Genomic DNA, 16,211 nt, shown 5'->3' on the forward strand with positions numbered 1-16,211 from the left:
AAAATTAGAAAAATTTACAACTAAATTTATAATTACAAAATGGCTGTGAAAGAAAAGAATGGGATCATGTGTAAGGGAGCACTGGAGAGGCTACTTTAGATAGAAGTATTGAAAAACATGGCTGAGGGTTTGACTTTCAAACCTTCACTAGGTGAAGAGTAGGGGAATGTTTTAGGGAGAAGCAACACAGGCAACACGTGCATCACAAGGATGACATCAATGATTATCTCATAGGATTCCAATTTTGCTGTAATTTAAGTAGAGACACGAGAACTCCAAGATTACATAAAAGTCTGATTGACAAGCAGAGCCCCCAACATGGCAATTATTGTAGGCTATAATAAGGAATTTAGTTTTTATTTTAAGGATAGTGGAAAGCTTTTGAAGGTTTATTCATTCTTGTATTTTTTCATTTTATTCAGTGGGTGGAAACCATCTGACTTAAAGTTTAAAAATACTAACTGTGGCCATTACACAAATAGAATGGAGTGGAATCAGGATAGCATGGGACCACTGAACCACTGGAGAAGCAGACAATGGTGAGTCAGTCCAGAGTACCAGCAACAGGAATGAAAGAAAATTGTCACATTTTATATCTATCAGCAGAGCTAATCGGTATTCATGGAGCTAGAAAATTACAAAGAAAATAGAGACTCAGCTATTGATGATCATATGTAAGTCAGAGAAAGGACATTTAAAGGGAAAAGTACCAGGAATACATGAAAGGCCTCAGAACAAAAACTTCAGTATGCATAAAACTTATAGTCTGAACGGTGAGACTTGAGAGTGAAAGAGGTCATATTAGCACCCGAGTTAACATGGCACTCATAACCTGTGACCACCCTGAGCAATCTGATGGTGCTTACTCTATAGTTCGTAGGCTGGACTTGTCAGTGACCTCCAATTTGCCTCTGTCTCTCCTGTTGTTCAGTACAGCTCAATGGATAAGTCCTTAACATTTGAAATCTTTCTGGTAATGCTGAGAACTTTTTCCTCTTAAAAAATAGTTGTGTTTGACACTCTACATTCCTGGGAATTATTTTTTCCTCTCTTTGGCTAAATTTCTGCTTCCTTTCAGGTTTAATTTCTTTTATTCATTCAATAAATGCTAGCACGTCTTGTTCTTCCACAATTGTTTTAAATCTACCTCTCCAATTTTCCTCATTCTCAACACCTAACAACACAGATGATTCTCATACATTTTCCTATTCAAACAGTACATCCGGAGTCAGACTCAAAGATTGTATCCTTCAAGACTAACCTTCAATGTCCTATCTCTTCACAAATGGAGCCATTATTCAATCATTTTGCAAGACCAAAAACAAAAGAAAGAAAGAAAGAAAGAAAGAAAGAAAGAAAGAAAGAAAGAAAGAAAGAAAGAAAGGAAACCAAAAATCTAAAACCACAAATTGTTCTTCCTAGCTTCCAAGCTTAGTTCCCCCTCAACCTCCTATTATCAGTACCTTCCAAAATACCTGTTACATATCTACTAGCATCACCCACTTATTCCCAATATCCTTGTTATCTCTTTGGCTTATACTGCTTCTCTTTGGAATGCTGCAAAAGTGTCCTGGTCCTGTTTGTGCTTCTCTTCTTATACCCTTCTTTTACATGGTCCCTCAGTGAAGTGATAGCGAGTTCACACAAATTATAATTAGGTTACATATGATACCCATCTTCAAACAGAGCTTCAAACGGAAACCTTTCTGTTTTATTTTTTTCATTCTAATATATGTATTACCTGTATGTGTGTAAGTGCACCTGTGTGGTGCAATATCTACAGAGGTCAGAAGGGGTCACATGCCCTGGAACTGGAGTTACAGACCATTGTTAGCTGCCATGTGGATGCTGGGAATTGAACCCAGGTCCTCTGCAAGACCAGTCAGTGCTCTTAACTGCTGAGTCATCTCTCCAGCCCTCAAACTGAAACCTTTCATTGGCATTAGAGTCTTCAGTTATTTGCCTTATGGACCCAAGCCAGGGGTGTGAAGGACTTCTAAAATTTGTGAGCTCTGTGGTCTTCATCTCCAGAACCACTATACAATACTTGCCTACTCAAACTTGTACCGAATTTCATACTAGCTCCTTAAATACACCATTCTGCTCCTGCCAGAACGCCTCTGTGCACATATATCTTAGCATCATCCCTAACTACACACTTAACTTCACCTAGTTAACCTATACTTTATACTTCAGATCTATTAGGATTTCCATAGGGAGCCCTCATCTATATTTCTGAGCAGTCTCAAATTATTTGAATAAAAGCTTAGATTAAATTGTGCAACTCTTTCCCAGCAATGTTCTGTCCCTTCCTCTAAATCAGAAGTTGTAAGAAAGCAGTCTAATGGCAAATTTGGCTTTTGTTTCCACTTCAGCCTCACCACACACCACAGCACTTAGTGAGTATGAATAGAGAGCTCAGTAAATATTTGTTGAGGGATCAAATAACTTCTAAGTGAAAGTATACTTGTTACACTAGGTTACTGCTCATGTAAATCAAAGAAGATTCAATTCAATGATTTTTGAAGCATCTGTTGCTAAAGTGCTATATCATTTTTCCATCACAGCCATAAAATGGGATCATGGCAAGTTTCCCCTGTGTTAACACTTGCGGTGAAAAACTCAAAACACCCTGAATGCTTATTCGATCTGTTCTACGTAAACATAGAATTTCCACTAATAATTAAATGTCACTGTCACCACAGCCTGACCACTATGGCTGTTTAATTAAACCTTGCCGTAAAAATAAGAGGTGTGTTGTGAACACTCCCATCTTTTTTAAACATACCTCAAACCTATACACTCTTCCCACATGCATACATATGCACATAAAGGCACAAACCCTCTGTGTTTAGGAGAACCACCAGCACCCTGATTACTTTGACGTCAAATCCCACTGCTCAGAAGGTACCAATTATATATACTTCAGAGCATTTATTAAACAGATAACTTCTCACTTATTTTCTCTTGGAGCCTGTATTATTTTCCTTAATTGAATGTCACAACTTCTAATCTGCTCAACAGAGTGTATACAATGAACAATATATGTTGTAGGTAATTATACAAAGCAAGTTTTCATGTAAATAAGTAATGTAAATGTGTTTCCACAATGAGTCTGTTGATTCTGCATGTGATTCTTTCTACTAGATGGGAAGTACACCCCAGTGGCATGGTTTTAGCCCTCCTCATTTGGTCTCTCCCTTCCTTTAAACCCCCAGTTAAGTAGCATACTGGCTTTCACCTCTGCCTGGTTCATCTGGCCCAATAGCACTCTTCCAATTTGCCCTCACTGAGCCATGAGCACTAAATGAAGCGAATAATTTGGCGCATTGTTGGGGGGGTGGCAGTGGGGGTGGGAAGGGGAGGGGACAGCTGACAGTGAATGGTGTCAGCTGCAGAGGCAGCAGAAAAAGCCGACATCTTAATAAAACAGCCTCAGGCGAAATCCCATTAAAGCCTTCAGAAGCTTGTTTCCCTGCAGTTGAGCAGGTAGGCGTTGAGCAGTGCGAGGCAGCCCTGAGTGCTCTCAGGGAGCCCAGTTCAAAAAAAAAAAAAAAAAAAAAAAGAGTGCTTTTTTTTTTTTTTCTTAATATAAATCATCCACCAGCATAGCTCCTCAGAGTCATTTGCAAGGCAGAGAAAGGGAGAGTGAGCCTAGGAGAGAGGAAGGAGGGAGGAAGGGAGAAAGGGGAGAGAGAGAGAGAGAGAGAGAGAGAGAGAGAGAGAGAGAACGAAGTTCCTCTGCCACACAGCAGGAACAGTGAACAAGCTGCCTGTGCACCCATTAGCAGTGGAGTGAAGACCTCGGGCTGACCTTTGGAGAGGAGGCAGGCAAACAGGCAGAGCTCAGGCAGAATGATAATGAGGATGGGACGTCCAGGAGGTGCATTGTCTGGCTGGCTCCTAGCTGAAAGAAAGAAGGTGCATCCTTTGCAAGTAGCACTGCCTTGTGATGCAGAGCATGAGCTGAAGACTGGCGAACAGTATAACAATTACACTTGGAAAAGAATGGTGAGGCAAGTCACAGACTACAGTAAAAGAAACACACAGGTACACACATGCCTCTCTCCAACTCACATATTCAGTATACGTAACACAAATCAAAATAAGTGTCCACAAATATTTTATTTTGGCATTCACACAGTACACTTATAAGAGCTCTTACCTGCAGCATATTTGTTGATAAGCAAAGCCTCAAGTTTTTAAAGCTACCAAGGCAGAGATTGCAGTTGACTTAGCACCTGCTCACCGTTCAAAGGTTCTTCCTCAGAGGAAGGACATTGACACATCTGGAAAGTATTCCTCATATGACTGTTATACATCATTTCCATGTTTTGTTAAAAAGCATTAAAAATTAACCAATTCATAATTTTTAAATGCCATAAAGCTGCTTATGCTGTAGTTGATAAATGAACACACCTCACGATGACCAATTGTTCAGTGTACACTCCTTAAAGAAATTGATTCACATTTTTTTCTTTTAATGCAGAATTTCTTCACTAAGTATTGTCTATACGATAATAACATGTATACGAGCTTAAAGTTATTATAAATTCAATCACATTTGAATATAGACATTTTGACATTTAAGTAACAAATACTGGACTGGAGAGATAGCTCAGCAGTTAAGAGCACTGGAAGCTCCTGCAGAGGACTGAAGTTTGGTTCCCAGCACCCACATGGCAGTTCCCACCACCAGTAACTCCAGATCCATGGGCTCCAACAGGATTTTCTGGCCAACATGAGCATTGTACACACCTACTGTCCTTGTACATTCATACTGTGTTGTGAATCCTTAGTAAGGTAGTAACCTCTTAGTTGTGTTTCCTTTGTTATTTTAGTGAACACTTTCCTTATCAGGTTTTCCAAGGATTCTTTGCTAAATTAACCACATTGTATTTTGCAGGTTTCAGGTCTAGCTTTTCACACTGGGGAACCAGTGTGAAATCTTAATTCACAAATCTTAATTCACTTGTCAGAGAAAGTGGTAACAATAGCAGAAAACTTGAGCGAAAGCTACATTTAGTTTAATTAACTTTTTCATGATACTGGGAGCTGAACTTAGGGCCCTATGCATGCTAAGTGTATGCAATAGCAGTGAATTGGATCTTAAACAGTTTTATACTTTTAAATATTTTACTGATGATGCATACCTTCAATTCCAGCAACCAGGAGGCAGAGGCAGGAGGACTTCTGTGAGATTGATGCCAGCCTGGTCTACATAGAGAGTTCCAGACCACTTGGGACTATAGGGAGACCCTGTCTCAACAAAATATAAAATAAAATAAAATAAACTTTAAGGATGAAGTTTCATTAAGTTTTACAGGGTGACCTCAATCCTGTGATTCATCTGCCTAGTTTCCCAAGTAGCTGTGATTATAGGCCTGGTTTAACTATCTTCTAAATAGTTAAATCCTACATTCACTCTTTGGACCCAATGTAAATGGACATTTAAAAAAGATGCACACATTTTATTATATCTAGTTACATGAGATTATGGATTTCTTGGTGACACTCAAGGCTATTCACCAGCCCATCTCTACTCAGTGTCTCTCCCCACCACCCTTCTGGCTTCAGCTCCGAACAAGAGGAGTGAGTAATGGTGTTGATCAAGTCTAAGAAAATTGAATGGAAAACAAATTCCCTAGCTCTGGATAGAAGTTACTTCTGTATCTCAGGAGTTCTTTCCTTTTTTCCCTTTGAAGTTTTTCTCTCTTTTTAAACAAAACACTCCCCCAGGATTTCTTTTAGTTTGGATTCTTTATTCAAATGGAAACCACTGTAAAATAAGCCTGGAATAGGTGGGTTTTACTTAATGTTCTAGACTAGACTTTAGGTAAAAGTTCATTTTGCCTGATTTGTCTTTTACTCAATGAGAAATTAAAACATTTAGTGTGGTGATTCTGGTGGGCCTAAGCCAGAGTATACAGCTCTGTTTCATTTTTGCATAGTGTCGCTCAAAGCATATTGTTAGCGTTTATGGCACAAGAAGACAGGTTTTCAGCACAACATTATTCTAAATAAGTGATCTCCAGAGAGAAGAGATCAATGTGACTCCACTGGGTCCAACCAGCTTTACTCCGTGTTTTGGTTGTGTTTGGATGTTTGTGGGCAAGAGGAGACTATAGGAATAGAAACCTTTGTAATTTTTGTTTATTTGTTTGTAGTCAGAGTGAGGTCTAATTTTGCTTTTTATAATGGAACATGGCGTGATCATAGGTAAAAGATTAAGGATTTGGGGTTTCAAGATTCTGTGTCTTGGAAATTTCCAAACTTAGAATGATTAACTTTGGTATGCCTATCACAGATTGAGGTTATCCTAGCTATATCAGTCTGTGATGAGACACAAAGTCTCATCTGCAGGGAGAAAGGGGTAAGCCTTGTCTCCAGGGAGAAAAGGGTCTGAGTAGGGAGCAGCCTGTATTGTTAATACCTCAAAGATCAGGTGCAACTACAAGTTAGCTAATCAGAACCCTCAGAGTGGGCAAGATGACAAGTTAAGGGCATTTCAAGTGATGTTTTCTGTTTAGGAACGTTCCTAACCCAAATGGCCTACTAATTCACTTTTGTACCTGTGAGCAAAATTTGTTGTTGACTCAGAACCTGATTTTCATACACACACCACGCACACACACACACACACACACACACACACACACACAAATGAACCAAAATAGGATTAGCTTTAAGTATCCTAAACTTCTCAGTCTTTTCAACTTTATTATCAGGAATTGGTAAATGTTCATTGCATTCTCTTTTTAACCAGTTTCTTAGCCAAACTGAATAGTTATGCTAACACCTTTTAAAGACCCAAAATGTGAATTTAACCACAATGAGGAAATGGAGTCCAAAACATACCAGCTTTCTGACTAACAGAGAGAATGGATTTCCTTTTTCACAGTGAAAATTCCCACACAAGAACTTGAATGGTTTGCCTTCTATTATGTGCGTGATGCAGACCAGATAGAACTCAGGGATCAGAAGAAGCAGCTCCATTTGATCTCCAGGTAAATCACATGATCACTGGAAAGGAATGAGAGGGAAGTGTTGCTGACTCCTTCAGAACTCCATGGTAGAGTGGGAGAACATCTGTTCTCATAAAAGGGGAAAGGCTGTTAAAGGCTGTCATAATCTTCATTGTAACTACTTTTCCCACTCCTCCAATGTTTTAGGCTTGTCGTTTCTTTCTATGCATACATTATATTTTGCATAAGATTATCTATTTGTTCCATAATAGTCCTTACTATAGGCCAATAGATACCCCCCTTCATTCTCAACTCAAAAATAAGCTTGCATAATATATTGTGGTGATTGCTCTAATGAACCACCTAGATCTTCAAGGAAGGACTTGTTACCCAGGTTAAAAGGAATGTGGAAGGCAGAAATCTTCATTTCTAAGTTCCTACAGAAATTGCCTCTGTCACTGATAGCTACTTCATGCAAGGCTATGTCTGTTCCCAAGGCAGCCCATATCAAATGTCTGATTAATGGTTTACTAACATATTCCAATCATATTCATCTAACTGGACACATCTGAAAGACTGTTCTGGATGGAGCTTTCCCTACTGAGTTAGTGAAATCTCACCATGGATACATAACACCAATTTCCTCAGCTGCTCATGTCTTCTCCCTCTCCATCCCTTTATAGCTCTGGATTCTAACAGCACCCTCCAATAAATCTCTTGTATAGGGATCTCCTCAAAGAGTTTCTGAGGAGCAAGCACTTATATATAGGTGACTTTTTGTTAGTACCACTTTAAACAGGAGGACAGGGCGGTACAGGAGGAGGTAAGCTTTTAATGTTCTTCCAAATAGTATTCTGAATTATTGTTTGAGAATGTTGTACAAGCATATAGTATATCTTTTTCATTTTAATTTTATTATTTTATGTATATGAGTGAATTGCCTACATGCGGGTAAGTGAACCCATGTTGTGCAATACCTGTGGAGGTCAGAAGAGGTTGTTGGATTCCCTGGAACTCGAGTTATGGATGGCTGTTAGCCACTATGTGGGTGCTGGGAATCGAACCCAGGTCCTCTACAAGAGCAGCCAGTACTTTTAACCACCAAGCTATATCTCTAGCCCCTTATAGTATGTCTTGATCAAATCCAGCCCCGATTCCCCTACCACTTCCTTTTCAATTCATGTTAATACATTAAGTACTGCTTGCATGTGCACTGAAGGAAATAGACTTTTGCCTCCTCCCAGGAGATAAGCCTTTTGCCCCAAATCACTAATTTAGTAAGTGGCAGGTTTGGAATGTGATTTTAGACCCTAAGTCCTCATGTGCCTTTCCCTAATGCCTGCAGTTGCTTGTCTGGGTAAGCTCTGGTTTACCAACAAAGTCCACATTGTTAGTTTAGGGCATGCAGCCTGGGGGCGGGGGTAGTATAATTGAAGACCTCAGAGAAGGAACGAACCAATAGGCATAAAAATGTCACTTATGTGCAGATAAGGAGCTATGGCAGTTGGAGAGTATGAAAGATTTCTTATTATTATATAAATGTGCAGCATGTGTTTCCCTGAAATAGTCATTTTAGTAAAGATTTTAGTAAAGATTGTGAAGCTAAACTCATTAAAATAGGGATTATGTGTGACCATAATTCCATTTTTAAAATATTTTATTTATTTTTATGTGTATGTGTGTATTGCCTGCACGTAGGTAAGTGCACCCATGTCATGCAGTGCCTGCAGAGGACAGAAGAGGCTGTTGGATCCCCTGGAACTGGAGTTATGGACAGTTGTTAGCTACCATGTAGATGCCAGGATTCGAACCTGGATCTTCTTCAAGAACAGCCAGTGCTCTTCACTGCTGAGCTATCTCTCCAGCCCCAATTTTTTTTCTACTTTTATCTTATACTCCCATTAAGTGAACATAATTTAAATGGGTATTGTTTACTATATGTGTCTGTAACATTAAGAACAGTGCCCAGAATTTCAAGGCCCATCTGTCTCTCAGTCTAGATGCTCCCTCTAATATCTACGTGTGATCTTCGCCTCCTGCACTCAGCACCTGTACTCTTCTCCATTAAAAAAATATTTTATTTCTTATTTTTTAAGTGTATGAATATTTTGCCTGCATGCATGTAAGTGCACCCATGTTGTACAATTCTGCTGAGGTCAGAACAGAGTGTTGACTGGAGTTATGGACAGGTGTTAGGTGCCATGTGGGTGCGGGGAATAGACCAAAACCTCTGCAAGAACAACCAGCGCTCTTAACTGATGATCATCTCTCCAGCCCACTTTTTTCTATTTTATGAAAAGCAAACAGGAGTATGAGTGTAACTATGTGTGAAGATCGCATAGCAATGTTCTGTGTGTGTTGTCGGCCTGGTATCTGAGAAATACTTGGCATACTAACAGCTCCTGTCTTTTTCTCTCCCTCCTTCTTTTCCTTCTTCTCTTCCTTTTCCATTGTGCCAGTGCTGGAAAAAGTTAAAGAATTTTGGATATCTTCCAACTCTAAGACATGAAGTGACTCTATGTAATTTTCTAATCATTTATATTATATCATAAAGCTAAGGCCAAAAACCCTGTCTTAAATTACTAATTGTGTACAGTCATGCAGTTTAACTCACAAAAAGCCTAAGTTAATGGCATACAGTATGTAACATGAATGAAAACTGAAAAGGTGCAGCACAATAAAAATATGAAATCATCATGATACTTGGTCAACTGTGAGCAAAAATAAAAACCTGGCTTTTAGAAATTGTCAATTCTGTCTCTCCTGAGACTTGAAAAATAAATACGACTAATTATTATAATGATTACAGTTTACTTTTAAAGTAGGATTAATTTTTCCTATAGCTTATGAGGATTTTAATTTGGGATAATTTTGAAGAATTTCCTCTTTGTGACAATTTTGAAGGATATTGGTAATTTTTACAGATGTAGCTGTATTAAATTCTTACCCATGAGACCTATCACCATGTTAGATATTTTGGGTAATAATGTGGATCAGGAATTTGAGAGATTTCAGAATGTCATGTAGGTACCCTGATTGTACCCAGCCATCAACATACAATGTGGCATATGCAGCTTTAGAACATAGGTGTATGTACTGCAACCAAACTGAAATAAATCACTTTCAAAAAGAAACTTTTTGGTAATAACAATGGAGATAGTTGAAACTGTAGCAGTGATCTAAACTTGGGGTTTGAGAAGATTCTCTCTAGGAGCAGATATGACATTCATTCTGTGGAGTTATTTATCATTTGTGTGTGTGTGTGTGTGTGTGTGTGTGTGTGTATACACAAATGAGTCCCCACAAAGTCTAGAAGAGAGCATCAGATCCCCTTGGAGCTGGGGTCACAGGCAGATATGATCCACCTCATATGGGTGATGGTAACTGTTTTGCAAGAGCAACAAGCATTCTTAACCATTGAGCCACATCTTGAGTCTATAATCACCTTATGGTGATTATGAAAAAATAAAGTTGTATTGGTTTTCTAAAAGATCATGGAGTATATGTGTGAGGTATTCAATAGATACAGATGCATAGATAATATTAAACATAAACTTTGTTAATGACACACTTTGTCTATTTCTTTCTTGTTGCTTATGATTGTTTTCTTGTAAATTGCTACTTCGATTAGTTGCCTAACAATCTGTGGATTCATTTATTTGTTTTAACTGTTTATATACACTGCACTCTAATTTTATTGGTTTTTGCAGAGCTATCAACTCTTCCCATGATTTATATTCTTTGTTCAAAGTGTCTTTTAACATAAACATGTTTCTGACTTTAATTTGGCTAAATTTAACCCTTTTTCACTGCTTGTCAGCTTCTGAGCTTTACCTATAAAATACTTTCTTATTTAGAAGCTATATAGCCATAATAATTTCTCCATTTTTTTTCAAGATATTATGAAACTTTACTTGTTTTTACTTAATGCCTAATCCATTTGATCTTCATATCTAGGAAATAAAATTTTATTTGGATTTATTATTATTCTATGCAAACAAGCATTTTTCTAGCCACATTTACTAACTCGCACATGTTTCCTGTGGATTTGCAATACTGCCAACATGTAGCAGGGGTTAAAGTTACCTGCAGGTCTGCAGGCTTTCCAGTACTTCAATATTGTTCAATATTTACAATTTAATCTTGGTTCATCAATGGCTCAATTTTATAACTAAGAACTAATAATCAGAATTTACATTATAATCAGTCTGATATTTGATCTTGGTTCGCCCCATTACTGAACCGGGAATCAACCAAGAGAAAAGCCATTGGGCACAGCTGTGAGGGATTCTCTTGATTAAGTTGACTGAAGTGGGAAGGCCCACTCTAAAGGTGGATAGCACCAAGAAAAAAGCTTTTGCTTTCTTCCCTGCTTGCCTTTGACTCTTGATGGAGCATTCATCTACCCGTTTGTCCATTACTGCTGCTATGGTTACTGCTGCTGCGTTCAATAACATCAGAATTCAGATTCCTTAGGCTTCTGAATTGAACTGAAGACCAATGACTCTCCAGGAATTCTGCAGTCCTTCAGTAATAGATTAGGACTACTGTGGACTCTAGCATTGTGGACTGCACAGTTCTATTGAGGTCTCAACCCTTCCAATGTGAAGAGCCACTTTTGGACTATCCAGATTGTATTGTGTAAGCCAATATAATAAATTCCTTTTTAATATATATTAATCAGTCCTGTTATTCTAGAGAACCTGACTAATACAACACTTTGCAGTGTTCACTACAGAACAGTTAGTGTACATAGAATATGGTATTTTTTTCCCTTCTGGATTTCTAATTTCGCCAGTGTCTTTTTATTTAAAGTAGATTTTCCATTTCTTCAAATAATTCCATAATATTTTTAAAAGTATTGTGCCTTATTATTTTATGTATTAAATCATTCCTTTACTAGAGTGCTTAGTGATTCCTACTCCAAAGCGAAGAATATTTGAAATCTGAAATGATGACATGACCACTCAACTGTTTTAGAGATTTTAAGTTATTCAAGAATTCTGCCATCTCTCCAGCTCCTATTATCTCATCTTCAAAACTAGATTGATAACCAAATATATTTTGTAGTACTTTTACGATGAGGGAGTGATATAATAATTTATAAAAGTATGAATTTTTGTTAATAGTAATTTTTTGCATGCATATGTGCACATGTGTGTGTGCTATGTATTCACATGTAAGAGTGTGAACGTATATGTCCCATGGCATGTTTGTGGAGATCAGAGGACATTCTCATGTGTCAGTCCTCCCCCTCAACCTTATTTGAGACAATCTCATCCTTGGTTCACTGCTGGGGTCACAGGGCCAGCTGACCTTCTACCCTCTGCTTCAAGGGATTCTCCTGATCCCATCTGTCATCTCTCCATAGGAGCATTAGGATTGCAGTCATGCACTACCATGCCTGGCTGTACATGGTTTCTGGGTATTTAAACTCAGGTTATCAAAGCTGTATGGCAATCACTGAGACATCTCCTTGGCCCAGTACACAATGTTTGTAAAGTTTTTCGTATTACCAGTAACTTCTAACTTCCCCACTCATTCTATTGTTTGAAAAGTTGATCCTTCCAAATTGCCTGACTTTCCTTTAAGGTTTGGAGTTCTTGAGTCATCTCTGAATTCGGACTTGCATAGCTTTTAGAGGGGAGAAGAGTGAGTGGGTGGTATTTCTAGCACCTCTCCTTATTAACCAAAGTTCCGTTCCTCTGTTAGGTTCCAAGTTCTTCTGCTATCTGCAGTAACACTGTCTTTCTGGTACTATGTTCTGCTACAGTCCTCTTTCTCTGACTATCTATTCTTCTATACATCCTGAAAATTCCTGCCTTTGTTTTGATGAGGTAGAGTTATATATTCCCAAATCTGATATCATCCTCTCTTTTGATTTGCTCTCTCATTTTCTTGAGGTACTACTTCAAGTAATATCATAAGAAGAAATGCCTAGACAAAATACCTGAGTTAAAAAAAGAAGTTTTTTTCTTCCCTCTTCCTTGAATAATAGCTGTGCCTATTACAACAGACTCACTTATTTGGGCAACAAAGCCCCTAAAACTTTAGTATTTTTTTTTCTGACTATAAGTTTATTCAACACAAAACATTCATCTCCAATTTTACTAAGGTGGCTGACCATGTCCAGGACCAGCTCTGCCTCTGAACTAGAATTTGGTTGCAGAGCTAGTCCCAGCCTCATTGCTGGTCATTCACCCTCTGTATGTTTAGGTAGAGGCATGCCAGTTTCAGGGTGGCTGCAGCACAGGGAGGCAAGCAGGATCTCAGGAAGCAGGTGGAGGTAATCACAGGACTATCCCTCACTGCTAAGGTACCAGTAGAATGTCTCCAGACAAACTGTTCCTTCATGTAGCCTAGAGACTTGAGAGACTGCATAGCTTTCATGACGTAGAAGTTGGGCACATTCTTGTCTGTCAACTGTTCATATATCTTTGGGCATATGAACGTCCTTTTTGGCTACCATCATACCCTCCTTATAAAAGAGTTCACAGATGCCAATGCAGTTCTTCTTGAGCATCAACACTGTGGTGGCTCCAGGGTCCGAGGCCGAGACTGGAATAGAGGATATTAGTACCTTAGTACCACATAGATCCAATCCCACAGATACTACATCTCTGTCATGGGTCAGACATAGTACTAGGAATTTATGCTTATTGTCACTCAAGAATGGTGTGAGCAGTCACCATAATAAACCTGTCCAATTGGCACATCTAAGGCTTAAATATGAATCCTTAGATAGCCTTCACAAGGAATTAGAACTGGCAATAGGTCCTTCCATTTCTACTAACAATACACTTGCCTCATATTGCCATATCCATCACCCAAAGGAGTCCAGAATGCAAAGTACTTACAAGTTACAAGAAAGAACACAAGACATTCCTAGCTCTCACAGTGATTTAGCTCATCTATATTCTGTGTATTCCACGAGTTCAAAACTGGGGTCTTGAGACATAGCCTCTATGCTCTCAGTGTCTCTATGTGTTTTCAGTTTAGATTCTGCATTTATGCAAAAACTTCTTACACCCAACACTCTATGTCTTTGATGAAGTTCATGATTGCCATCAATACTTCCTTTTGTCTTTGCTCCATTACCTGCAATGACACAAATTTTACCTCCTTGTTTAGCTCACAAGAATAAAGATTACACATCTTCTTTTCCTCACATATCATTTCTTTTCCACTTCGTCTCTATTTTTAAAATGTCCTCATCTAATTTAACCAGTAAGCCACATTCACCCTCTTGCTGACATGGTCTGTTCTCAACATCACTGTCATCAAGGTTACCGTGGTGATCACTGAACTTGTCTGAGCACTTCAGCTGTTGACCATCTTCTATAAATTTTGCATACTCAGACCTCTTTGAAACCTACCACCAATGAATCTTGTATGTCTAGAGTACAACAGTTGTTTCCCATCACACTAGTAAGAGGATGAAAGACAGTTGGATTCTCTCTCTCTCTCTTTTTCTCCCCCCCCCATTCTCTCCTACCATTTTTTTTTTCTGTAGCAGGCTGTGTTATAACCAACTTCCTCTCTTCTTGAACTTGGCTATGACCCAAAAACATTTGCACAGAACTCACACGCCTCACCAGTTTCCTTTTTCCAGTATTTCCAATACTTTAGCCCATCAAAAAGACTTGCTTTGACTCCTCTTTTCATCATGTTCTATACTGTTTTCCCCTTTAGTTCCTGTGCTGGATGGATAGCTTTAGTGTCAACTTGACACACCTGGGTTGAGGGAGCCTCAGTTGGGGAATTGCCTTCATTGAACTGGCCTGTGGCTATGTTCATGGGGCACCTTCTTGATTGTTGAGTGATGTGGATTGCCCAGCCCACTGTGGGTGGTGCCACCCCTGGGCAGGTGGTCCCGTGTTGCATAAGAAAGCAGGCTGAGCAGGGGCCAGGGGAGCAAGCCAGTAAGCCAGTAAGTAGCATTCCTCCATGGCCTGTGCTCCAGCTCCTGCTTCCAGGTTCCTGCCCTGAGTTCCTACCTTGGGCTTCCAGATGAACTGTGTGACCTGGGAGATGTAAGCCAAATAAACCCTTTCTTCCCAAGTTGGTATTGGCCAGAGTATTTTCCTCAGCAATGAAGAAACAAACTAGGAAAGTTCCCTTCACGGTATTTATCTTTTCTCAGCACCTTACTGTGTATCACGTTGCCCATTACTTCATTTCCAATTTCCCACTGGGATCCTTCCGTTGGAGCAGTGCAATGATTTGTGTATTTCACTAGGGTATCTAAAGCATCAAGTCAGCACCACAAAAGTGAACCATAAAAGTGTACTACAAAAGTGACTCACCCAATGAATGAAATTTAAAAGATTTAACTCTACTACAACTTTTAATTTCAAATTTTATACAATATACTTTTCTAAAATTACCATGAGATTTTCTTTGTGCTCTGAATGTGTTTTTACACATTGCACACTCTTCTGTGATCATTAATGGAATATTCCACAGACACTTTATAGTAATAAGAACTTGCTTTAAAACTGAAATTTGAATAAAGTTCTGCTTGCTCAGTCAGTATTTTATATTTCTTTGTTCTGTGTTTTCCTCTGATATGTGACAAGTTTTCCTCAAATGACATGATGCTTGTCACTTATTCAGCTGTTCATTTGTGTTCTTCCTGTATTCAGGATCTTGGCTGAGCTAGGTCTTTGATGTGATAGAACCAAAGCAAGAAAGGAGCACAGGTCCAGTTACTCAAAACAGCTCCAACAGCTGCTGCAAGATACAACTGGGCCTTCTCCTACCCTGTCATTTACAGTGAGGCTTTTCACGTACAGTGAATGAGACAGTTTATTTACACTTCATATGCCGTGTGATGCTATTACTGGGGAGACATGAACAAACATCTACTCACCTCAGAAAAAGAACCAACGACAGACCAAAGTAAGGATACCACCAAAGTCCAATTTGGTGAACCAATGAGTTTCGAGGGAATCACTTATAGGAGTATAGGTGAGGGATTACTTAAAGACATAGAAATGACAGCTGCATCAACATAAACCCACCTCAGAGTGGATGCAGGAAGCCTACAGCACACTGCACAACCTACAGGCAGCTCAATAGGTTAGAGAGTGTCTCAGGCAGCTCAATTGCTCTGATACTCTTCCAGGCACCTCAGCTGTCCGACTGTTTTACAGAGTGTCTAGAACTAGAGTGTCTCTCAGAAGTCCTTCCCATTTATATATACTTGGGCAGAAAGACTTCCTGAGACTATTCCGTTATTCACAT

The 16,211-nt window shown here is 39.0% G+C and overlaps 1 pseudogene; it reads right to left on the minus strand.

The window, feature by feature from the left end:
* Nucleotides 1-13,075: 13,075 nt before the first annotated feature.
* LOC115068785 lies at nucleotides 13,076-15,413 on the minus strand (annotated as a pseudogene).
* Between the last annotated feature and the right edge of the window lie 798 nt (nucleotides 15,414-16,211).

Source organism: Nannospalax galili, unplaced genomic scaffold (genome assembly GCF_000622305.1).
Source record: "Nannospalax galili isolate Female #2095 unplaced genomic scaffold, S.galili_v1.0 scaffold329, whole genome shotgun sequence".
NCBI classification, from domain to species: Eukaryota; Metazoa; Chordata; class Mammalia; order Rodentia; family Spalacidae; genus Nannospalax; species Nannospalax galili.